This window comes from Panthera pardus, unplaced genomic scaffold (assembly GCF_024362965.1).
Source record: "Panthera pardus isolate Hobbes unplaced genomic scaffold, ASM2436296v1 HiC_scaffold_17, whole genome shotgun sequence".
In the NCBI taxonomy this organism is placed as follows: Eukaryota; Metazoa; Chordata; class Mammalia; order Carnivora; family Felidae; genus Panthera; species Panthera pardus.
In genome coordinates, this window is record NW_026526732.1 from 50,932,604 (window position 1) to 50,957,985 (window position 25,382).

At 42.9% G+C, this 25,382-nt stretch overlaps 1 protein-coding gene across 8 annotated transcripts in view; it reads left to right on the forward strand.

Annotated features, from left to right (window-relative positions):
- FYN (FYN proto-oncogene, Src family tyrosine kinase) overlaps positions 1 to 25,382 on the forward strand; it is a 215,591-nt gene that overhangs the window by 107,878 nt on the left and 82,331 nt on the right. Inside the window, exon 1 of one of the 8 annotated variants that reach the window (XM_053904566.1) lies at positions 20,044 to 20,159. The exons of the other annotated variants lie outside the window; for them this stretch is intronic. The gene's annotated coding sequence lies outside the window, so the exon portion shown is untranslated. Of the gene's footprint in view, positions 1 to 20,043; positions 20,160 to 25,382 lie in introns of those variants that run through there. 8 annotated transcript variants of the gene reach the window in all.

Sequence of the window (25,382 nt, forward strand, 5' to 3'; positions counted from 1 at the left end):
AGTACATAAGAACCACCTACCCTTGCTCAATTGTGTCCATTTGTCAAAACTCAAGGTCAGCTTTACTAGATGGAAGTTATACTTTAACAAACTTACTCTGAAATGTATTTATATGCATGCATTGAAATTTTTGACACCCACCACGGAGAATATTTTGACTATCAGACACTCTGGAGTCTGAGATAAAGCTCATAGTCAAAACATTCATTCATTCATTCAGAAAACACTTAAGGAGCAGTGCTGGGCATTGTTCCTACCTTGGGAAAACAGAGGTACATTGAGACACAGTACATGACCCTGAGGGTTTTGTTTTATGGGTGAGACCGGGATCCAACAACGGGGATGCAATGTGGAAAGTGTAATATGAGTATTGTGTATCTGTGGAGCAAAAAAGGAAAGGAAGACCCTCCAACAAACACACACATGTGCACACGCACACATACATGTGGATACACACACACACATTCCCAGTTCTACCCCACTGTCTTCTTGAAGATGGAGTGGGGTAGGCAGTGTTAGGAAAATTTCACAGAGAAGCCACCGAACATGAGTCCTGGGGCATGATTAGGCAAGGAAGTGGAAAATATTATGCCTGTTTTTCAAAGGAATGGCTCTCAAAATTTGGTTCTAAAGTTAAAAAAAAAAAAAAAAAAGAAGAAGAAGGTCATTATGACATCAGTTGTTTTTAGAGTGATTTGACCAACCTCTGATACTATTCAGTTCATTTATCCTGATCTATCTAGTTACACTGCCTGGCGCAGTAGACATCCAGCACGGTAGGTGTGCTGAATTGAATTGATGCTCTCAGTAGTTTGCCTTTCCCCTGACAAACTGTTATACATGCACAACTATATCTTAGGATAATAATAGTAGTGTGTAATTTTCAAAATAGCACCCAAGTTACCTCTGTAAGTACTGCTTCCTAAATACTAAAAATGTTTGCCCTTGGAGGAGAGTGCATTTAAGAATATTTAAGTGCTTCCTGCTGGTACATGTCATGGTATGATTTGATTTTTGTATTTCGGGAACATTAACTCTTGTTTCTAACCCAGTTTTTTACTCTTTTTTTCATTCTTAAATATATCTGAGGTTGTGGATAAGCAACGGAGCCAAAAGAAATGATCATGGCATCCCTCACTAAGTCTGTCCTTCCAGTGGACCCAGAACACAGCACTGTGTTCCCCTGGATATTGGATGCTCTTTCAGGAGTTGGGGGGCAAAGAATATTTGAGAGTAGCTGTCAACACTGCCCCGAAAAAAATATAGTCAGCGCTGGGTGTCAGCTCGCCCAGGGCAACTGCTCTCCCTACGCATTTTTGCAGCTTACATGCAAATTACCATTATTGGTTACTTTGATACAGTCCTGAACTGTAACAGGAAAACTTGTAACTTTGTGTTGTGACAGGAAGGACGAGAACCGGCCCACATACTGCTTCTTTTGGAAGGCTGAATAATATTTCTAGACGTGCCCTGTGCATTGGAAGTTTTTGCTGCTATTCTGCCCGCTTCCTAAGCCTAAACAAAATGTGCATTCCAGTCTCTGTTCCATTAAATAGCCATTCTGGTTGCAAGGAAAGTAGGCGAAGTTGTGAGAACTGGATTTAAGCTTTTAAGTGGCAGGATGGGCAGGGCATTCACTTTGGTGCTGGGCCTATGACTGAAATCGGAGCTCCCTGCTGGAAACCAGCTGTGGGGTCTTGGACAAGAGACTCCACCTCTTGAACTCACCATCCTACTTTCCCAGGTGGTAGTCGAGAATTACGGGAGATAAGATGTGGTGCTAACATGATGCCTGGCACTACCAAATGCTTATTCCATGTGAGGTCTCCTGACTTTGCCCTTGTTAGCATGTGTATCAGTCTTGTCATCCTCTGTTTACAACTTTGCAGGCTCCCATTAGCCTCTGAGAAAGGCCTAAACGTGGTGAACGTACTCAAGGCCTTTCACGATCCGTCTGTCCGACCTACACTTCATATTCATCCCACAGCAAAACCAGATCACCTCTGTGCCCTCAACTGGGCCTAAGGGACTCACTCTCCTGCGCTAGAATGCCTTCCTCCCATCTCTTAGGGTCTGCGGCAAGGCCTGTCTTAAATACCACTTCTTCCCAGTCTCTCAGGCTGGAAAATTCACCTCTTTGTCCAACGCTGGGTCTCTCTCGGCACAGGTGCCCAAAGAGGCCTCTTCTCCTGGTTAAGCCACTCCTTTCTGCAAAGAGCTGCCTTCTCACCGCATTCTCCTGTGGCCTTCTCTCTGCATAGACACATCCCTACTATCACTTCCTCTTACAAGAACAGCAGACCTGTGGGACTAGCGCCCTGTCCTGTGGCCTCATTGAACCTTAACGACCTTAAAAGACCTATCAACAAATATAGTCACACTGGGGTTTAGGGCTTCAGCATGTGAATTTGGGGGAGACACGAGGCAGTAACACACGGGTATACACATACTGCCAGATCCTCTGAAGGAGTGTGTGTGCGTGTCTGTGCTCACACGTGTGCACACACCCCTGTGTGCAGGTCCCCCCTGTCACTAGCTTTCTTCTTTGCGGCCCTCATGCAGAAAGCATGGCTTTGTCACTTCCCTGTGGAAGTACAGCTGCCCCACCCCTCGAACACCTTGCTTCTACTGCTCCTGTGAGGGCCCCAAGAGACACACACCATCCCGCTGAGCGGAGCGGCTCCATCATGGCCCCTCCTTGCCCCTGACTGCCAGCAGAGGTGAACGAGAGAGAACGAACCGCAGCAGGGAAGGGAAGGAATCAGGTGACTGGAACAGGAAGGTGACATTTTTGTTTTAAAGGAAAGAAATGAAGCCTCTCTTTTCACTTCTCAGTTAAACGTTGTCCGCAGTTTTTGGTTTTTTACTCCAGGTTTCTCCAGTTCTGAAAGTGGCTAAGGAACCCTTTATCTCTACTAGTCCAGACCACTGATAAGTGATGTGGGAGAATCCAGTCTAATGGAGTCCTTTGCTGACCCAGCCCTGACTTACAGAGGGAGGCTGTTCCATTACAAATAGTTTTTATTCTGCTAAATCAGAGGCTCCGCACGCTGTCCTCTGCCTGCAAATTAGCTGGAGGCACAAGCTTTGCATTATGCAAAGTATTTATTCTCACAGTTAATATGCTGGAAAGTGTGGTTTCACACTTTTCTGCCAAGTACAAAGGTTCTCACCCAGTAGTGAACCAAGTCACTGGGGAGCATGTACAAAGTACCTAAACCCCGTGCTTCCTCCCCATCTGTGAGAGTGAGATGGCCCAGGGCCTCCCGTGTCATCATTTCTTATCTTGTTACTTCCTCCGAGGTTTCTTACGAAATTTTTCAAATACAGGATTCCTTTTATTTTTCTTGACAAAATCCAGTGGTGAATTCATTTTTTTAATATTCTTTTATGGAAATTTTCAAATCTGTAGAAAGTAAACAGTAGAGCATAATGGACCCCCGGGTATCCTTCACCCAGCTTACAACAGTTATCCACATTCTGCCATTCTTGTTTCATCTGTACCTGGATTGGATTATTGTTACTATTTTTTGACTACTACAATTTTGTTTCATAGAGAAGAGAGAGAGCCAGCCAGTGCCTGCACTGTCTGTGAATTAAAAATTGGTTACATGTCCTCACAGGTGCTTCCCTGACCATATTGCATTTAATCCTCACGGCCCCTGGGCATTGTTCCTCACATTTTATAACTATGGAAACTGAAACACTAGGAAATCCAACACCTGTGCAAAGTCTCCCGACCAGTAAGTGCTCAAGCAGGGATTCTCACTCTCAGAGGTGTCCGAAAATCATGCTTTCCCCCAAGCAGCAAATTAGAAGAATCAAGAGCACAAAAAAATGCCTAGACAAGTTTTACAGTTTGGGTAGATGGATCACTATATTATAAAACAAGTATAATTTTTTTAAAATTTTTTTAATGTTTATTTACTTTTGAGAGCGAGAGAGAGTGGGGGAGGGGCAGAGAGAAAGAGGGAGACACAGAATCTGAAGCAGGCTCCAGGCTCTGAGCTGTCAGCACAGAGCCAGCCCGACACGGGGCTTGAACTCACAAACTGCAACATCATGACCTGAGCCAAAGACAGACGCTTCACCAACCAAGCCACTCAGTGCCCCTATAGTATAATGTTAATGTTAGAAGCTAGGTAGATGTTTGATGTAAAATTATTAAATGTGTAGGTAAAAGGTTTTACAGTACAGTAGGTGGATAGCTATATGATAAAGCAAATACAATATAATGTTATTGTTAGAACTAGATAGATATTCAACATAAAACTATTAGAGCTATGTATTTGAAGTTTTTCACAATAAAATGTTGGCAGAGTGGAATTCCAACAGAAGCAAACTTTGTCTAACTCATCAAGCAGTGGACAGAACACAAGTTATTTTCACATACCTATCCTACTGATGTCTGCTCCAAAGAGACAGATTTGAGAGTTGGTGGAATTGTAATCTTAGGCATACCCAGCCAGGGATAGAAATTACTTGGAGGTGTACCTAATCAACATCAACTGCTGAGGTCTGAGAGACCTCAGAAAACCGATGCAGAAACAGCGGTGGTGCCTTGAGCCAACAGCTTGGGACGCCTCCTCGCTGTTGCTGCTCGTGGAAGGCGAGAGCTGGACGTGATGATGGACAGTTCTCTTTTCCAGTTCTGGCCATGTAGGTGGGATTCCATCATTTACCCACAGGAACATATTGCATGCATACAACCTGTATGTTGAAGCTGTTCCTCCTCGTTGAAGGCCATGATCGAATTTTTTTTGCAGACATCAAAAACCGAGCCACCCACACCGCTCCACTGTGTAACACAGGCCCTGCTCTGATGGCGACCTGGCCTGGTCTGCTCTGCTATATTCTGTTGGGAATGATGGTTGGAGGCAAAGACACTCTGTCCAAGGGATCCCGGAGGGCATTTTGTTGCTGACAGTACAGCCCAGTAGGCCCTCTCCCACTTCCACGGAGGGCTCCGTGTATCCCGGCGGCCCAAACTTGGCTGCCATTGGCATTATTACCCAGCCTGCCCTTAGTTCTTGAGGCCGTGCTCCTGGTCCAGGGAAAGCTCTGCCCTCCTAGCTCTACCCTGCCCTAGACGACGAAGCTGTTTCGAGAAAGGAAAGCCACCTCTCTAGAATCCTCTAGTCGCCATAGACTATGGTCACGCCAGGAAACCAAAACGTTTCTGGCAACAACTTTTCCCACCGATTTCCAAAATTCTGATGGAACCTTGGTCCAAGCCATGTGACTCACTGATGCTTACACCATTATACTGTTCTCCTTCCACTATACCCTGGGCAGAATTGAAAGCCTTCAAGAGGTACCTGTCTCTTGAGTTAACTACGCCATCAGCTTCCTTCATCCTGAACGGTTTCAGGCAATCCAGGCTAGAAGGAAGAGACGGCTTTGTAATCAGACTGGATGTGGACCCCAGCATCTGCCATTACTGGCTGTGAGACTTGAGGAAAAGTGTTTAACTTCTTTGAGCCCAACCCATGTAAGGCTTGAACTCAGATCACGTATGTGAAGCCACCTCACATGGTGTCAGGCCCCTGGGTCACTAAGCACTGGTTTCCCTTTTCTCTCATGTGTGGTATGTTGTAAGGTATGACGTGAGGACTCATATCCCTGCCACCAGCTGGTGGGACGACCGCATCTTGTCTCTGGCTCTGTAAACCTCAGTCTCAGCATCTAAAAATGGGCCACCTGTTCTCCAAGTTGCTGTGACTTAAAAACAAAAACAAAACAACTATACTATCTGACTGCTCCTCAGGGGGCTCCCTCAGATTGTGGGGGCAGAGGGGAAAGTCCTGAGCATGGGATAGCCCAGAAAGAGTGAGGACTGGGATGGGTGAGATTGAGGTAGGGACAGCAGGGGAGGAATGATCAAAATGACACCAAAGTCAGAAGGTTGGCATTGCTAAAAACTAAGATTGCCACCTGGGGAGTTTTGTCAAGGTTGAGTTACAGCACACTAAGCAGGGATTTCTTCCCCACAGGAAACCTCTTGCAGCTTAGGCCCCTTGCGACTCCCTGGTCCAGATGAGTCCTGTCCTCCACTGCAGCATTCCTGCCCACGCGTGTTACTGCTGCCTTCCTCCCAGGAATGAGTGCCATTATTTCACGCGGTCTCACTACCAGAAGACGTTGTTTGCTCACTTTTGCGTGACAAACATTGAGTCTGTTGTCCGCTGCGCTGTTTAGTCTTGCTTGGGGACCTTCCGTCCTTACTGTTGGCTCCTGCCTGCTGCAGCCATCCACACGCTCCGAATGCCTTTCCCTTCTTCTCTGCAGCTGCAGGGAGCCTTGTGGTTGGGCTTCCTTAAATGCAAGCAGATGGAAGTGAGCAGGGGTGTGGAGGCAATTAGAGGATTTCTTGCTCCAAGCGGTGTGGGTTTGCTCTCTCTGGGTATGTGGCTGTTCTTGCTCATTTTATCTTTCGTTTGGGTTTTGTGAGGCTATCAGCTTTCTTTTCAGGCTATATTTTGCTGCCCATTGCAGGAACTTGCAAGATGCGATGACTTGGTTGCTTATTGTTTGGAATCAAACTTTCCACATAAGGCATAGATAATGCGTATCACGCTGATGATGGTGCTTCATATTTGTGACATATTCTCCCATCTAAAGAGTGCTTTCACATACATCACTGTCCCACTTTTTGTCTGGTCTGAACTCGGAAAAAACACGAAGGCTCTATTCTCTCTGCTCGAGTGGGAGTTTCTCCTTGTCTTTACACCATCTCTGTAGTCAAACCACAAAGGGGAGAGTTACAGAATGAAACTGTAGCCTCTGCTTCATTCCTTTCCTCTCTCTAGCTTCAGTTCAATATATTCCAAACTTTATCAGCGTACTGCCAGATTGTCTGGACCTTTAAATAATTGTAACAGATAACATCTGCCATCAGGGAGCTTCCAGTCTAGTTGGGGACACAGACCTCTAAATGTGAGTTTAAGCAACAGTACCCAACACACAGAAGGCACTCCATGACTAGGTGGTGAAGAAATGAATGGATAATGTAACCTACGAAAGCCCTGAAAAGCAAGGAGGAGAGCTAGGAAGGAACTGAAGGAGGCCTAGTCCTCAGTGGGAGCAGGCACACAAGGTGCAGCACCTGTGGGTGCCTGGGAGTGAGAAGACAAGAGGACCGACTAGGCACCCTCGTGGATTGTGATTTGTCATCCATCAGTGCAGCTAAATGAGAGCTGAAGACATCAGAGGAGGCCATATAGATAGAAACTAAGAAGAATGAGCAGGGAAAATGCCATTCTCTGCTCTCCAGGATGGGACAAGCAGAAAGAGGAAAGGAAGCAGGCTAACAGGCAGACTGGAAGGAAGAGACTGCTGCCATGCCACAGGCCTGTGCTAGGAGCTGGGAGAAGGCAGTGGGGTGGGGGTGGGGGTTCAAAGCAATACAAGACTTGGCCCCAATGCTTTAGAGACCCTGCCATGCACAGCAAACAGGGACTCAGTGTGATTGTGGGGGATAAGCCAAGGAACTAAGAGACCGGGAGACCAATGTGAGCCTGAGGAGCTAAAATGAAGGCTTCTGGAGGGTAAGACCAGCATGGGGCCAGGCACATGGATGAGATGTGGGAACTGCACGGACAGTCGTGTGGAGATATGTCCCATCCTGGGTGGAGATCATGCCGAGGCAGTGGGAGATTGGTGGGACAGGTGTGGGGGCCCTAACGTGGAAGGCTTGGAAGCCAAGCTGGAGACCTGAGGAAAGGTGCTGAGCAGGAAGGCAACATTAGGAAGTGTGGTAAGTGGAATTTTGTCCCAGACGCTGGGCTAGGGGCTCTGCACTCTCCCTTGCGGACGGTGCGAGAGTAAGCTCAGGGAAGCAGGCTCCTCCTTGGGGTGGACACTGAGCCTTTTCAGTGTCTCCTGAGGGCACTGGTCTACTCCAGCCCAAACACTGCCACTCGGGTAGAACAGGAGTAAGAAAAGATCCTCTAGTGCAACTGTCAGTAGGACACTGTTACTGTTGGTTGTTTTGGCTGCCACAAAGCTGTACTAGGTTTGGGACAAAATGGGAGCACCTGGGTGGCTCAGGCGGTTGAGCGTCTGACTTCAGCTCAGGTCACGATCTCACGGTTCATGAGTTTGAGCCCCGCATTGGGCTCTGTGCTGTGGCAGCTCAGAGCCTGGAACCTGCTTCGGATTCTGTGTCTCCGTCTCTCTCTCTCTCTCTGCCCCTACCCGGCTTGTGCTCTCTTTCACTCTTTCAAAAATAGATTGAAAAACATTCTTAAAAATTTAAGAATAAAAAAATGTTTGTGACAAATGTTCTTGAAGAGCTCCAGAAGTTTGTGCTATAGGAGCTCTAGGTATTTTCGTTATGGTGGATTTTGTTTGTTCATTGATTAATTATCACAGTGTAGTTGACAAACAATGTTACATAGTTTCAGGCGTGCAGCCTAGTGATTCAACTTCTTTATCCACCACAAGTATCTGTCAGCATACAACGCTGTCACAGTACCACTGACTATATTCCCCATGCTGTACTTTTTATTCCTGTGACTTATTCATTCCGTAACTGGAAGCCTGTATCTCCCACTCCCCTTCACCTGCTTTGTCCACCCCCCTACCCCTTCCTTCTGGCAACCGTCAGTTCTTTGTGTTTATGAGTCCATTTCTTTTTCTTTGTTCATTTTTTTGTTTTGTTTTTAGATTCCAAATACAGGTGAAATCATATTCTGTGTCTGGCACGTTTCACTTAGCATAATGTCCGTCCGTGTTGTAACAGATGTCATTATGGTGAGTTTTTCAAAATAATATCCACGTTAATGCATGTCCTCAGTGTAGAGTACTTAGAAAATACAGAAAAGCACAAGGACAAAAGTCACTATTACTGTTACTCCATCACCCAGAAACAATCACACATATTGTTAGTATTTTTTTTCAGTGTCCAAATTTGGAAGTTTTAAAGGGATTTCAAATTGCACTTAATGTTTTATATCTTATTTTTATAACTCGGCAATATAGCATGAATATTTTTATGGCAGTAAATTTATTTTACAATATGATTTTAGTGCTATCTCCTATCCCACTATGGAAATGTACCATACATTGGTTATTTAATCAAACAGGAAACCCAGCCTCTATTTCTGCTTATTTTGGTTGTTTTCAGCAAATTAGGTTTTAAACATTGTTAAAAACAACATCATAATGTAGTATTTTCAGATAACCTTGTTTTCATTGAGCAAATTGCCCAGTCAGATCCAAAGGAATATAAAAAGTTCTTCATGATATTTTATCTCATTTTTGTTGTCATTTCATCAAAATGATAATCAGCTGCCAAGTGGAAAAGAATTGTATGTGCCATAGTATGCTCCTCTAAGAGTGTTGAAAACATAAGCACACCAAGCCCATGCTGATGGATAGACCCAAATACAGAATACATTTAGGGGTCTCCATTGAACCAGGTAGTTCTTAGAATGTCAGTATCATCCTGTGCTTGATATAGTGATGAAATTTCAATGTTTATTTATTTTTGAGAGAGAGAGAGAGACAGAGCTCAAGCAGGGGAGAGTCAGAGAGAGAGGGAGGCACAGAATCTGAAGCAGGCTCCAGACTCTGAGCTGTCAGCCCGGAGCACGATACAGGGCTCGCACAAACCACGAGATCATGACCTCAGCCGAAGTCGGATGCTCAACCAACTGAACCACCCAGACGCCCCATGTATAGTGAAATTTCAACAACAAAAAAAATTGTAAGCAACCCTCAATATTATCTTCACATACATGAAGAACTTTCTTAACCCTCTGTCCCTACCTACCTCTTGTCTAGCGCCTCTCCCTTCATGACACCTGACTCCTTCCCGATGTGGGATGCCATTTGAAGGGCTGGTTCCTGCTGACTTTATTATGAGCTGTGTGGAAGAGAAGGTGGCAACCTTACTTTTCCTTTGAGACAGAGTTTGATTTGCAAAGGCCTGGAACTTCCTGTTTGTGTTTCTTTTCCAGTAAGACATGTGATTCACCACAGTTCAAGGCAACCCCATCGACAGAGCCTCATTTTTTTCAAGTGGAATTTTTCTGTGGGAACCATAGAATAGAAGGAATCCTGTAAGTCTTCCCTGAAATTGTTTCCTCTCACAGTTTTACAGTATAATTAGGTTACTTGTTTTTCTTAATTATTTTTTTATCATCCTATGCTTACCTGAATGAGGTGTGTGTCAAAGAGCAGGAAATGAAGGTCGAGAAAAATAAGTGTTCTATTTTTTGAAAAAAACTACTTTGTCTAACTGTTGCTGGTACATAGGAACAGGATTATTCATATTGAACTAATAGCAGTTTGCTAAGGCCTTGTGTCAATTCGGATCATTTATCTGTAATTTCTCTCAGGTCTGTGTAACCAATGATATCCATGAAGAATTACAAGTTTTAGTTCTTCCTTTCCAACACTGATTGATTGATCGATTGATCGATCTGTCTTATCTTACCCCTCTGCCTGGGACCCACAGTACAGTGTTGAGTGAAGTAGGAGAACCACACCTCCCTGGCTTTGTCTTCGTTTTAAGGGGAAGGCTGCTAACATTTCACCATTGAATGCGACGCCTACTGTTGGGATTTGGTTAATACTAATACTCTTCAGGTTAAGAAATTTAACCTAGTTTGCTAAGAGTTCCTATTTTCTAAAATCACAAACAAGTGTTGAATTGTACTCAGTGTCCTTTTTCTGTGTCCATTGACAAGACCGAGGGTTTTTCTCTTTTAATCTGATAATGGGGAAATTGCTGTCAGCAACTTTCTTGAGTTAAATCATCCTTGTGTCATTGCTAAAAATCCAAGTTAGCCATGCTATATTTTATGTACCAGTGGGTTCATTTGCTAATATATTTTTAGGACTTTTGTTTGTATTTATATCTGAAATTGGCCTATAATTTTCCCTTTTCCCTACTGTCCTTGTCTGGTTTTGATACTGAGATTATACTGGTGCTTTCCCATTTTCTCTCTCTGAAACTTGCATCTTTTTTTTCTCTAAAACCATCTGAACCTCATGTTTATTGGTTTTGTTCTCTTTGATAGAAGGATGAGTAGAGTTTTAACTGATACACCACATTCTTTAATGGTTACAGGACTTTGTTTTTCTGAAATTCCTCGTTTCATTGAAATTTTCAAACCTAATGACATAGAGTTGCTCATAGGACACTCTTATTTTTTCATCTCTGCTGAATCTGTAGTTACATTCTTTTATTCCTAATATTATTTTGAGTGTTCCCTATGTTTTCCTTGATCAGTTTTGGCGACTTGCCTATCAACCTTTTCAAATAAACAGCCTTTACTTTGTTAATCTTCTCTAATGTATCTTTGTTTACTGATTTTATTAGTTTCTACCCTTTATTATTCCCTTCTTCCACTTTCTTTAGACACTTTCTTCTTGAGTTGGCTACTCATTAATTTTCCATACTTTTTCCTTTCTAGGATAAGATTTAAGTATTTTCTTCTAAGTACAGCTTTAGTGGAATCTTACCAGTTTCATTACAGAATATTTCATCATCACTCAGTTTTAAGAATATTGTCATTACCATAATTGTTTCTTCGTTGCTTCATGAGTTACTAGCAGTGTCATTTTAAATTCCCAAACAAGTGAGAGTTGTTTTGTTTTTGTTTATCTATTTTGAGAGGAAGGGGCAGAGAGAGAGAATCCCAAGCAGCCTCCACACTGTCAACTCAGAGTCCAGTGCAGGGCCCAAACTCACAAACCCGAGATCATAACCTGAGCTGAAACCAAGAGTCGGACGCTTAACTGAGTCACCCAGGCGCCCAAGTGAGAGTTTTTTAGTTATCATTTTGTTTAGTAGTCTAATTTTAAACAATCTATTGTAATAAGAGAATGTTGTTTGTATGATTGATACCAGTTCACAAAATTTATTGTGACTTGGTTCTTGGCATAGTGTGTGATCAGTTTCTTAAAAACATTCCATGAATGTTCTTTTTTAAACGCATATTCTTTGATGGGTGCCGGGGAAATAGAGCTTTAGAAAGAGATTAGGTTTGGGGCGCCTGGGTGGCTCAGTCGTTTGGGCATCTGACTTCGGCTCAGGTCATGATCTCACAGGTATGGGTTCAAGCCCCGAGTCAGGCTCTGTGCTGACAGCTCGGAGCCTGGATGGAGCCTGTTTCGGATTCTGTGTCTGCCCCTCCCCTGCTGTCTTTGTCTGCCTCTCTCTCTCTCTCTCTCTCTCTCTCTCTCAAAAATAAAAACATTTAAAAAATAGATTAGGTTAACCCATTAGATTAAACCTCTTAATTATGTTATTCACATCTTTTATATACTTATGAATTCATCAGTTATTAGAGACGTGTCATTAAAATCTCTCACTATGTTTGTTATTCTGTCCTTACAGTTCTGACAGTTTGCTTTAATCATGGTAGAGTGTCAACGTGCCTTTCTCTGGTATTGTCCTCTTTCTCTCAGAACATGGATTCCCTTCTTCAGCTTCTAAGTAACTATGAATCTAGTTTCTCAGAAGCCCTGGCCTCAAGGCATTCATCTTCAGATTACGTTGTTAGCTTTAACAGTGTGGGCTATTTGGGGGAGGGGGGAGCTGGTGCGTGAAGGAGACTTAAAGTTAATCTAGTCCAACCGGTATCTGTTTATCTATATTCTACAAGAACATCTGTATTGTCAGATGGTTTCTACCATCTTTGGGAAGTTCTCATTATTAAAACAAGTCATAAGAAAATCTTCTTCCATGTAAGAACCATGTAAGTTTTTTTGAAGACTGCTTAGATGTCTTCCCTAAGCAAAACAGTTTTCACTTTTTGTATTAGCTTTTCCCAACATAATTCCAGGTCTTTTCAATATCTGTTATTTTCTGAACAAGTTCTAGATTCTATATAGTCATGGATTGAGAGACTTAAATTGTAAACACACACACATATCCACATGAGATATGTATTTATCTATGTATATGTTTTAAGAGTATTTTATTAGATAATTACTAAGGAAAACCCCTCAGAAAAAAGGCAAAAACCCACTGACCCCATCATCTAAGAATTTCTTTCTCTCAAGGGAAACAGTTGAGATGAGAAACAATGGCTGTCATCTGTTATTCTTAAGGTATACACCAAGATCCATGCAATCCTTGTCCTGAAGATCAACACCAACTACAGGAGGAAGGAAAACAACATATAGCAACAAATATCCTATTTTTTTAAAAATCCAACTTTGTTTAGAAGTTATATTAGCTTTGGGGCTTCTGGGTGACTCAGTCAGTTAAGCGTCCAACTTTGGCTCAGGTCATGATCTTGCAGTTTGTGGGTTCGAGCCCCGCATCGGGCTCTGTGCTGACAGCTGAGAGCCTGGAGGCTGTTTTGGATTCTGTGTCTCCCTCTCTCTCTGCCCCTACCCCGCTGTGCTCTGTCTCTTTCACTCTTTCAAAAATAAATAAATACTAAAAAAAGAAAAAAGAAGAAATTATGTCAGCTTGGGGTGCCCGGGTGGCTCAGTCAGTTAAGCGTCTGACTTCAGCTCAGGTCATGATCTTGCGGTTTGTGGGTTCAAGCCCTGCTTCGGGCTCTGTGCTGACAGCTCAGAGCCTGGAGCCTGCTTTGGATTCTGTGTCTCCCTCTCTCTCAGCCCCTTCCCCACTTGCTGTCTCTCTTTCTTTCTCAAAATTAGATAAATACTTGAAAAAAAAGAAGAAGAAGAAGAAGAAGAAATTATGTTAGTTTGAGGTGCCTAGGTGGCTCAGTCAGTTAAGCATCCAACTTCAGCTCAGGTCGTGATCTTGCAGTTCATGAGTTTGAGCCTTGCATCAGGCTCTGTGCTGACAGCTCAGAGCCTGGAGCCTGTTTCTGATTCTGTGTCTGGCTCTCTCTCTTTCTTTCCCAAAACTAAATAAACATTAAAAGAAATTAAAAATTATGCCGGCTTGCTTTCTATGTATCTAATAGCCAGTGGGGAGAAACTTGCCTTTTATTTGCTGACATAAAAGTAAGTGTTATGTTTGGAAGCTCAGAGTTCACAACTTATACACTGAGGGAATAGTAAGAGTTATTACAAGATCTCTTCCCCCATGGGAATAGTACCCTATTGTGCTTGCAGGGAGTTGACTGTAAGTTGTGGGCACTCCTCTCCCTTTCACTCATGATCCTCTCCACCCATCAAGAAAGCAAACTCCAACTTGGGCCCAGAACTATTCAGTTAAAGAGTTCCACCTTCAAACAGGCAACGCAAGTTGTATCTTAGTATTTCTCAGCATTGTGGTTAATGAGGAATAAGGGGACGACACTGCCCTTTTAAATGGTCTCTGTCTCTCGGTGCCTAAAATTTCACGATTGCAATTTAAAGACCCAAAGTTCAGATTTGCTAAGAATGGCTAAATGCAACCTCCAGTGTGATAGCTCCATCATTGCTATCTGTTAACCTCCTTAGCTCAGCCTACCTAAGAGGAATACCTTCATGGTAACCAACATGGTTGGTTAAGCCAAGCTAGGTTTGTTAGGAAGTTTACCCAACACATTTATATCAAAAGCTCCGGTGTTTCTAAGTGTTTCTAAAACCTTGTCTTAAATGAGGTCACTTATGCTATGTTTCAATAACCACTGCATTAGATCACACTGGCTTTCCAGCAGCCATGTCAAATAATTGACTCAAACTGAAATTACTCAACTAACACCCTCCAAATCTTTTTCACATGTGCTGCTGCTCAAACCATACGCCCACCTTCCTGTACTTATGCAACATTTTTTTGTTCGGGCCCTCACATTTTCCTTCACTAACCTTATCTCAGTTCTGGCCTATTACAATAGCCTATCAAGATATTTTTGTGTCTTGACACTGTCACCTGCAACATTTCCTATCCCTCCAAAAGTTTGTCTCATTTGAATATTTTATCAAACAGATTTTCCACATCTTCATCGAAGATATTGGCAAAGTTGTTGAAGAACTCAGAGCCCTGTTTTATGCCCCTTAGAGTCCACCTTCTGATTTTTTTTTTTTTAATGTTTTTATTTGTTTTTGAGACAGAGCCAGAGCATGAGCAGGGGAGGGGCAGAGAGAGAGGGGGACACAGAATCTGAAGCAGGCTCCAGGCTCTGAGCTGTCAGCACAGAGCCCGACGCGGGGCTCGAACCCATGAACCGTGAAATGGTGACCTGAGCCAAAGTCGGACGCTTAACCAACTGAGCCACCCAGGCGCCCCAGAGTCCACCTTCTAAATGGACATGAACTCACTGATCAGGCCCATCTAAACATTATCATTCATTTCATTGCCCTGATATCCAAGCCACATTTTCCTGTCTCACTCCCATAGAGATATGAGAGGCTTTTTTGGATGATGCATTGCTGAAGTCCATAAAGAACCACATTCCTCTGATCCCTTTCAAAACAGAAGTGAGCTAATCATCCCTATCCTATATGAGGGATCAGACCAAATGCTGAAACACTTTAATAGGATTACCCAAATTGGGCTTTTTTCATCCATCACTTCTTGATACTTTTTCCATAAGACCAATCTATTTTAATAAGACCAATTAATGTTGAGATTTCAAATATGGAAATGGGACTGAGTTTTATCCCAAGCTATTTTTACCCCTGTTTGTGGGCATCCAGTTTAACAATTTTCCTCACTTGTGCTGGATTACTAAGTACTAGAATATGTCAGCTAGCACGTTAGAGATAAACTAAGCCCCCAATGAAATCGCACCAGTCAACAACCCTGTCTGTCCCTCTACCCAGCCTCCCCACCTCCTCCCTAAATCAAGATTAATACTGGCTTGGTCCACCAAAACTGCCTCCTAGCTGTGTACCCTCTTCTGGGTGTTCTCTTTGCTGTCCAGGCTAGGTCTAGTCCTCCTCCCTTGTCTGGCAGTCTGCTCTCCCTGGTGCCATTGCTACCAATGTTCCTGAGGCCAAGAATGTTCCAATCCATTTCTAAATTTAGAAATCTTGCTCCTCTCTCAAGCAATAAACTAAATGCTTCTTCTTAATAGAGTCTTGACTGATCCTTCCATTGAACGTGATTTCTTCCTCTACTGAGCTCCTGTTAGTACTCTGTAACTTCTATGTGACAGCCGTGTAGAATTGTTTGTATACTTGCTTTATCAAAAGCCACCCCAGTTGCTGGGATAATAGCTTATTCACCTTTTTAGCTCACCAAGGGCCAGGCACCTAGTAGATGGGACATATTTGTTGGATGGATGGATGGATGGATGGATGGATGGATGGATGGTGTTGAGATTCAAAAGAGATAAATAACTTGTCAAGATCACCAAGTTTTGAGTAACAGAATTGACAGTAGAGTCAGTCCCCACATTCAGTGGTAAGGTGTTTGTCCAACACTGTTCCACATCCCAGTCCATGGTTTTGCTTTGATCTTTTTGTGGAAGTATTAGTAATAAAACATACAATTTTAAGAATTAGACCAAAAGTTCCACATCTGATTGTAATACCTCTTGTTTTTGCACGTTTAGAAATACATGTTTGGGAAAGAGGCATGGTGGGCTTTTCCTACTGCATTCTTCAAATTTCATAAATAGTTTGAAAGGAGACATTGCCACTTTGGAACATTTGTGCCACACAACTTAAAACATATGCAAATACGTTGGAAATATTGATCGTTCCAACTCTAAAAATGAGAATTCTCTTAACGGAAGCATGCACTTAAGTCTTGCTGTGTCAGCAGTTCTGTGTTTGCGTTTTGCCTTTATTTTGAGTGAAGAGTGGGCTAGGAATGTGATGTTAAAAGTAAGAGATTAAGCCCAGGGATGAAATGGTTACCCCACTAGAGCCGTGGTTCTGGCTTTCTCAGGCTACAGTGTAACAAAAGCACGATGTTGTCAACCTGAGCTAGGGCTGATTAGCTTCATTTGAATCTGAAAGGGAGCCCACATCCTTCCTGTTGCCACGCTAAGATGCTGAAAAGAACTCACAGAGAAAACAGATGGACTAATGTGTTGTTTCCCAGACGTCCTGTCCCCAGTGCCCCCAAAACAGTGCAATAATTGGGAATGAGGTTGAACGAGAAAAGAACAAAGGAATGAAAGTATAAAATGCTGAGGAAAAGCCAGCCAGAAGCTATTCCTTTTAATCTGCTTCTCTTGCTCTTTTTCAAATGTGGTTCTGTAGATAGTGGCAAAGGGAAAGAAATGCAGGGTCATTTTTTCCGTTTCCAAGTCAAATTGTTATCTTGCACAATAGGCCCACGGAGACTTGCTCTCTTTCATGGGTTGGCCAACTTCCACCCCACCAATTTCAAAAGTGAAGGTGGCCAATCTATCCTTTTGTTGTTCTGTGATTTTGGAGCCTTTTTCTTGCTTTTTAAAATAAGTTCCTCCAAAATCTGGAATGGCTGAAGCACATGTCATTTATTTTCAGCAATTCAGTCAAAATTTCCAATTTGCCTTCAATGTTAGTTAAAAAAAAAAAAAAGATACGAATTCCAGTGGCATGATACGGATAGACGAAAAAAAGAAAGGAAGGAAGGAAATAAAGGAAGAAAGAAGAGAGGAGGAGGGGGAAGAGCCTGCATGTCTAACATTCCTTTTGTCACCAAGTATTTCTTGGGTTACCTGTAGAACAGACAAGATTCATCAGTATTAGTGCTGTCAGGGTCATGTTGCGGAAAAGTCACGATTGAAGGAATCTGGAGCCATGTAAATACAGGCCGGGTCTGCTTCCAAATGGGCAAGTATCTTAGTGGCAACTGAACACCCTGTCACTGTATGTTCAGAAGTTAAAGGCATCAGGTTTAAGTTAGTTATACCAGGGCAATCATACAAAACGGAGATGTAAATTCTAGAGTTCTTTCTAGGGGAGATCATGCGTTACTTCTGGAGGTCTTCACGGTAAGTGAGATTTCCATCCCTACAGTGTGGGCATTTATTCCTACAATTTCTTAATTCCAAATTTGTTTCCACACATATATTTTGAGCATATGTTTGCTTAAAATATTCACAGGGTCATGAATGCTATTTTTCATTGTACTGAGACTTTACCCTATTCGTTATAATTGAGTTATCTAAATTGAAATGTTTTGCCTTTTAAGGAGAAACTGGAATCATCTAAAAAAGTGTATCATTTGCCTGAGAAATGCAGAATGGCTTCCAGCAGATTATTAGGTGCTTTGAAAATAAAAAGAAATAGGGCAGAACCTGAACTAAAAGAATAACTGGTTCTCTTTGCCCTCTCCTGGGATATAAGATGTTGGGTTCACCTTTTAGTGTTTGTTGGGTTGTTAAGGAGCTCTTAAGTTTTTCCATGTTAGGACTCTAGTCTTGTCATATAAAACCCACTTATTGGGGTGCACAGGCACATGGCATCATCCCTCCTGTAGGGTGGCCCAGTCTGTCTATTGTAAACTTGATTATTATTGCCATTAAATTTTAGCTGTGGCTCCAGAAAGACAAAGTTGTGTCTCTTGTGAGAGAGCAGCAGACAACATTGGCGCTGCAGATATTTGGGGTTTATTACCACTGTTATTCACCTTCACCCATGAGTTACCAAACCCTTAGGAATTTGCCACACACTCCAACTGTGAGCACTAAAAGAAATGCTCAGGATGATCCGAATGAACCATTGCAGAGGCTAGGACCAGCAAGAGTGAACAGCTTTCATGAGGTCACCAGTGGGTGGAGCAGAACAACAGGGCACATGTTTGCCTTTTCAATTATTCTGTTCACCTGTTGGGAAATATATTCGTTGCAGATGGTTTACAACTTTTGATCAGATGCACCACATTTTCCACTTGGGTTCATCTTTTCAATTACCAAGTATGTTACCAGCGCTGTCGATAGATGCAAATGACAAAAGCAGGCAACACAGGTAATTTTAAATGTTCTAGTAGCCATGATGAAAAAGCAGAAGGAAACACATGAAAGTAATTGTCCCGCTATCTTTTACTTAAGATGAGGTGTCCGAAACCATTGTCATTTCAACATGCAGTCAATATTTCAGAATTTATTAATGACATATTTTACTTCCTTTTATTCATACTGAGTCTTTGAGATCTGGCTATGTACTTTACCCTTACATTCACATCTCAGTTTGGACCGATCACATGTGGTTAGAGATCACATACCACATTGGAAAGCACAGGTGTATATAGCTGTGTACAGGTGTATACACAGGTGTATACCCGTTGAGAGGCCCAAGCTTTGCACCAAGCCACAGGCCCCTAGCCCTTGAAGTTGTAAGTATCTCTGAGCCTAGTTCACATTCCCTTGGAGTTTTTGCTCTTGATATGCCATGCTTGTCTCCTGAAAACCCAGAGAGGTAAGCAAGCACAAACTGCTGTAAAATGAGTGTGTCTATTGAAAACATGGTCCAGCTCTTGCTAAGATAGTGTTACTGTGTGATATACGATTCCTGCCTTCCTCTGATTCCGTGAAGTTCTGCATTTCCTTAATGTCAGAAGTTCCCTTACCAGCTGCAGCTGTTTCCTGTGGATAATGTTCTAAATGGCTTTTATTTATGACATGTCTTGTGCTGTAACTGCTATCAGAATGAATATGTATTCCAAAGCCTGTACCCCAAGTCAGTCTAATTAACGATCTTCTAAGAAAGGATTGTTTAACTTGAGCTGTAGCTCTCCACAGTGATATCTCTCACTTTGACCTAATTATGAAACTTAATGTTAAAATATGTAAGGAGGGAGATCAAAGAAGAGGATCATTTTGCTTTCTGTTTGTTCAGCATCATCTTTCACATCTTCCAACCCCCACCGCCAACCAGACAGGCAAAGGCAACACACGGAATAGTAATGAATGACTGTAGAAGCTGAGGCTATGTCTTATTTTCCTCCCCATTGAAGTAGGAATAATAATAGCTCCTACCTCAAAGACTTGCGAGAATGAAGCGTGAAGCCCCATATCTGACACGTAGTTAGTGTTCAACAAAAATGATAGCTGGGATTATTTACTTCGCAATTGCTTCGGAAAAATGGTTGGGCAAAATAGAAAGCAAGAAGGTGTGTCTAGCCTGAAAAATGGAAAGGGAGCCTGCCAGCTTTTTGTAGGACATTATCCACATGATTCTTGGAATCAAACCAGGCTCCACCCAGAGCTGAGAGCTTTCTGCTTCCAGTGTGTTTTCAGCACGACTGCAAACCAGCATCGCTTCCAGTGTCGACGGGAATGTTGGAGCCAAAACGACGAGTCCATTTCAAAGGACAGGCATTGTATAGCGACGGGAGGGAGGAACTGACCCAAATGGTGCGTTTCAAGTCATCAGAACGGTATTCATATCTGACTTTCACAGTGAGTTGCGACAGATGTACAGGGGAAGGCAGAATAAGCGTTTGGGAGGCCATTAGGAGTCTTTTGTGATGCTCCTTCACCCAGTTCCCCAGAGTAAGGACTTTTGCCTGGGCTGCCCAATAACCTTCTTAGTTGCAGCTTCTCAGCTCTCCTCGGGGCCTCCAGGTATCGTCTCCTGTTTGAACACATCCACAGTCTCGCCACATAGATGCTCGGCGCTCACGGGAGCAGTTCTGTCATTGGAAACGGGGAATCCTGGCGGTGCTTCTGAATCACTCCCTTTCTCTGCTGAACTCCCTCAGTCCACTTACTGAAGTACCACCTGTGGTAGGAACAACATAGAATCCTAGGCTCTGTGCAGGGCTCCATGGACATACTTTGAGTTTTTAGAGAATGCTTTGGTTGCCAAAATTATTTGGCTAACCATCCTGACTACCCAAATTAGCAGTGAGTCGACGTCTCCCTTTTGGGGGCCACTTTTCAATCTGCTTCTGTGATCCAAACATATAGCACTAAGAAAATGCAAAGGGTGGTCTCTCTCTTAGTTTTCTTGATCTACCTGAATGAAGTCTTAGCCCCTGTTGCCATTAGAGGTCCTCAGGACGAAGCTGACTCAGGAGGTCAGTCCCTAACCACACAGAAAACAGTTGGCCACTTCACCTGCCCTTGCACACCATGCCTTTCTTTTTTGCTTTGCCTCGGCTAGGCACTTGCACACTCCAGCAAAAGAGAGAGCTGTTAAAAACATACCTCATAGTGGTATATTCAGGCCATGCAGCGCTGCTCAGCAGTAAAAGTAGTGTAATGAATAAAGCAATAAAAATGACTGTACTATTCAGCAATAATAAACTAACGAAATGCACTTTATTGTGGATACATGTCAAAAATAAGTAAACAGAAAAAAGTATTTACTCTAAGACTATATGTATATGAAGTCCCGAACGAGATAAAACTAATCTCTGCTGGTAGAAATCACAACTGTGATTGTCTCGCATGGGACTGATGGCAAGGAACACTGATGGACCTTTCTAGAGTGATGAAAATATTCTCTATCCTGAGAGGGGGTGAGGCTACACAGATACATACACTTGTCAAAACTCATTGAACTGCGCACTTAGGATCTATCCCTTCTACTGTATGTGAGTTATACCTAAACTTGAAAAGGAAAGAAACTACAAAGAAAGAGGGAGGGAACTGAAAAGTCCATAATACTTGCTGAACCTCCCCACATTATTAGAAATTCTCTTTTCATTTCTGAGATACTTTTTCCAAAGCTCGCTCCCGGGTAGCTGTTCATCGCGCCCCTTTTATACCAGTAGGGCAGCAGTTTCCTGCTTCTTTTGGACTCTTCCTGGTACCAGAGCACGCAAATGGTCCGCCACATTTCAGAAGCAGGCATCGACTCCCTTTTCACAAAGATTGCTCCAGATAAAATGGGAAATCTGTTTCCTAAATTGTGCAAGGGAACTTTCTTACTTGAAGAGTAGTTCCTACAAGGCATTGACTGTTCACCTCCCTAACTGGTGATTGGCTGTTATTAATTTAGAATTCGGAGGAATGCTCTTACACCAGTACTTGCTGTAAAGAGTTCAGTGTTGTGAAATGCAGATGTTTACATTAGATTATTTTAAATCTGTTTCCTACCCCTTACCCTCTCTTTCAGTCTGTCCTCCCTGCTGCTAAGTAATCTTTCTGAGATACCAATCTGTTGTGTAATTCTTGCTCAAAAGCTTTGATGGCCTGCTCTTGCTTTTTTTTTTTTTTTTTTAGGCCCCTGCCCAACTTTGTAGATGCCCATCTCTACTCTTGGCTTTCATCACAAACAACCAAGACTGCTCTCTGGAATGTTCCCTCTAGAATCTGTACCTTTGTAAGAGCTAGGGAGCACTTGGCCTACCCTGCTCCTCACTAGTCCTTCCTGCAGGCCCAGCTCAGATGCCCATACTCTGAGAACCTGTCTGAGCCTCCTCGGGGTAGGAATGACCCCTATGCTTGAGCTCCCAGAGCACATGTGTTTCTCTCAAGGGTACACTTGACCACGTTGGACGAGGACAAATCCTTCCCGTGTCCACACTCTCGTTGGCTGACCTCTCTTCAGCAATGGGGATAGTATTTTGCATGTTTGTATTCTGTGCGCACTGCTAGATACATAGTGTTGGTCTGTAAAAGGTGTGTGGGTGGGTGGATGGATTGGATGGGTGGATGCATTCATTAGTTCATTCCTTCAACACTGTAGCAGTAGCCTTCTTAGTATGGACTTCTGAAGAGGGCGCAAATAAGGACCAGAATGCTGTGTGCCCCTAGCAAAAGCAGACTTTCTAGGATAGTATTACAGTGTTCTGGTCCTGCACTTTTTACTTGCTTTTTCCGAGTGATAACAAGAAGCGATGATGTTCTCTCCCTGAGTTGCACTTATTACCTCTCCTCGGCCTGAGGGAATTCCTACCTCGTTCTGAGAAAGAAAACCAGAACATACCCATATGATATAAGCCAAGCCAGGGGGGGAAAAAAATGAAAAACCTAATACAAATACCACCTAACAATGCATTCGCTTTTTATATCTTCCCGATACCTTCACATACACCACTTCATTTCATCCTCACAAAAAATCTCACGAATTAAGCAGGGTAAGAATAATTATTCCAGCAGGCAAGTAAGAAAACTGAGGTGAAGTAAAGGCCAGATGATTTGCCCAAAGTCACACGTCTGGTTGGTGATAATGCTGAGACCAGAATAGCAGTCCATGTGCTCCACCAGGCTGGGAGATTTTCAAAAGCACAAGTTCCCAGGAAAGATCAAATAATTGCTGGAAAAGCACTTCCGATCTCCAACGAAAACAGCTCTTTCCAGCTGAGTGCCCTCCCTAAGGCCTGAAGAGTATTATCTGCCAAGTAGCTATTCTTTTGTCTTCTGCATGAACTACCCCAGGCTGAAGGCCACTGAGGAATCTAGGAGAATCAACAGCAGCCACACACTGCCAAAATATATCTGCAGCTTATGGAATAAATGTCCATTTGGATAGAAATTGGGGAATGTAGATATGGAGCTTGGTTCCATGTTGTGTGAGACTGTGTGTGTGTGTGTGTGTGTGTGTGTGTGTGTGTATGAGAGAGAGAGAGAGGCAGGTGGGGGAGGCTGGGAAAGGGAGACAGGAGACAGTTCTTCCTGCAGGGCCAGTATAACATGTAAAGCAAACATACAACCATAGGCTGACACTGCATGTGCAGCCGCAGCAGCAGCATGCCCTCTGGGAAAGCCAAGATGGCCATTTTCCAGACTGTTCATACAGGGCGAGAGTCGGGAATGAAAAAACAGCTTGTGCACACTTCATGCTGCACAGTCCAATCTCATGTCTTGCATTAGAGGCCTAGCTCAGAAGCTGACTGCAGAGACAGCTCATTGGCTTTGAGACGCAGAGTTCGTTCTACAAGATCTTTCAGACCTTCGTTTTTCTACAATTAATAAAACTCCATGCATTTTATTAGGAGTGAAAGAGCCAGACCTTTACAGATATTAACAAATGAGGGGCCATGAATTTGGCCCGCCTTACTGATTTGTGCACAGAGAAGACCACAGTCACTCCAGACATATGCATAATTGTGTTTAGAGCAAAGTTGCCTTTGATAACAAATTTTAGCCACCCTTGAGTACCCATCTCTGGGATCCTCTTGTCCTTTTTTTTTTTTTTTTAATTTTTTTTTTTTAATGCTTATTCATTTTTTGAGAGAGAGAGACACACAGAGCATGAACATGAACGGGGGAGGGGTAGAGAGAGAGGGAGACACAGAATCTGAAGCAGGCTCCAGGCTCTGAGCTGTCAGCATAGAGCCCCACGCAGAACTCAAACTCACAAACCATGAGATCATGACCTGAGGCAAAGTCAGCGCTTAAGCCAATGAGCCACCCAGTCCCACCCTCTTGTCCTTTTTTCATGTACACTCTGCCCTGTTTCCTCTTTCCCTCTTATCTTTCTTTCAAGGTCTCTACTGGCCAGCTTTGCTAGCCAAAATGTACAGACATTTCGTTGACCATTTCATTAGAAAATGAGCTTCTAAAAGAAGAGGCCCCAAGGACACTTGGGGAGGGCACAGGAAGGAACTCATCATGTGAGCTGTCTTGGTCGAAGCCCTCATTCCTCTGATTCTATAGCCAGAATTACACAGCAAGTATTTCCTTTTATTTGCATGTAAAACCTATTTATACAGCTGCTTCAGGGTTCTGGAATAAAACATATGGGGGGAAAACTCGTGACGTGAAATAAGAAATACAAAGAGACCAAGAAAGAAAACCACATTTTTTTTTTTTTTTTTTTTTTTTTTGCTGTTGCTCCTGAAATAACCCACTAATATAATATTTAATCTTGCACTTAACCTGGGATTCCGGTGAAAACTGTAATGATAAGAATGCCATCAAGGCCCTTTGCCATTACAGTATTTACAGAGGTTTCTCCAACTTGGAGTGAGTGTGGCCACAGTAGTAGGACAAATTTTGACTCGTTGATTGTGTGGGCATCTATAGGTGTGGGTGACCTTGTCACCTAGATTTGCCTGTTTCTCATTAATTTCCCCATCAATAAATTAAAAAAGGAGTATTAACTAATGTGTAGGTTACCTTTTACCTAAAATGATAAATGATACATTCTCATATTTGGCTTCTGGCCTTTGAATTCAAATTTAGTTCTTCAAGTAGTGGGACAGTTCTGTTCAGCTGCAAAATTTGGTTCTATTCCCACAAAGCATGTGTGAATTCTTCCTTTTGTCAGAAACTGAGATTGATGAATTCTCCCTTCCCAGTTATTTCACAGATGTGACTTGCAGGGAGCTAGGCATTGATTCAAATCATCTCTACTCTGACGGTCTGGGATTAGAAGTTGCTGAATATCATGTACATGAATAAACCTTGGCTTCAAGCCCAGAGAAAACGTTGGATGTTAATACTGGTATACACACCTTCAGTGTCTTTGGGAGCATGACATCATATTAATATTTCTTAGGGGTGTGTGTTTCACATTGGGAGACATTGGTTTGCCACTCCAAATGCCACAGTGACAGTTTTTTGTTCTTTTCTGAAGATTGGAGAAGGAGCGTGGACTTTATATACTCAAACATGGATTTGAAATATGTCTCCATCGCTCCCTAGCCATTTGCTCTTAGACGAGTTTCTTTATCTCTCTGAGTA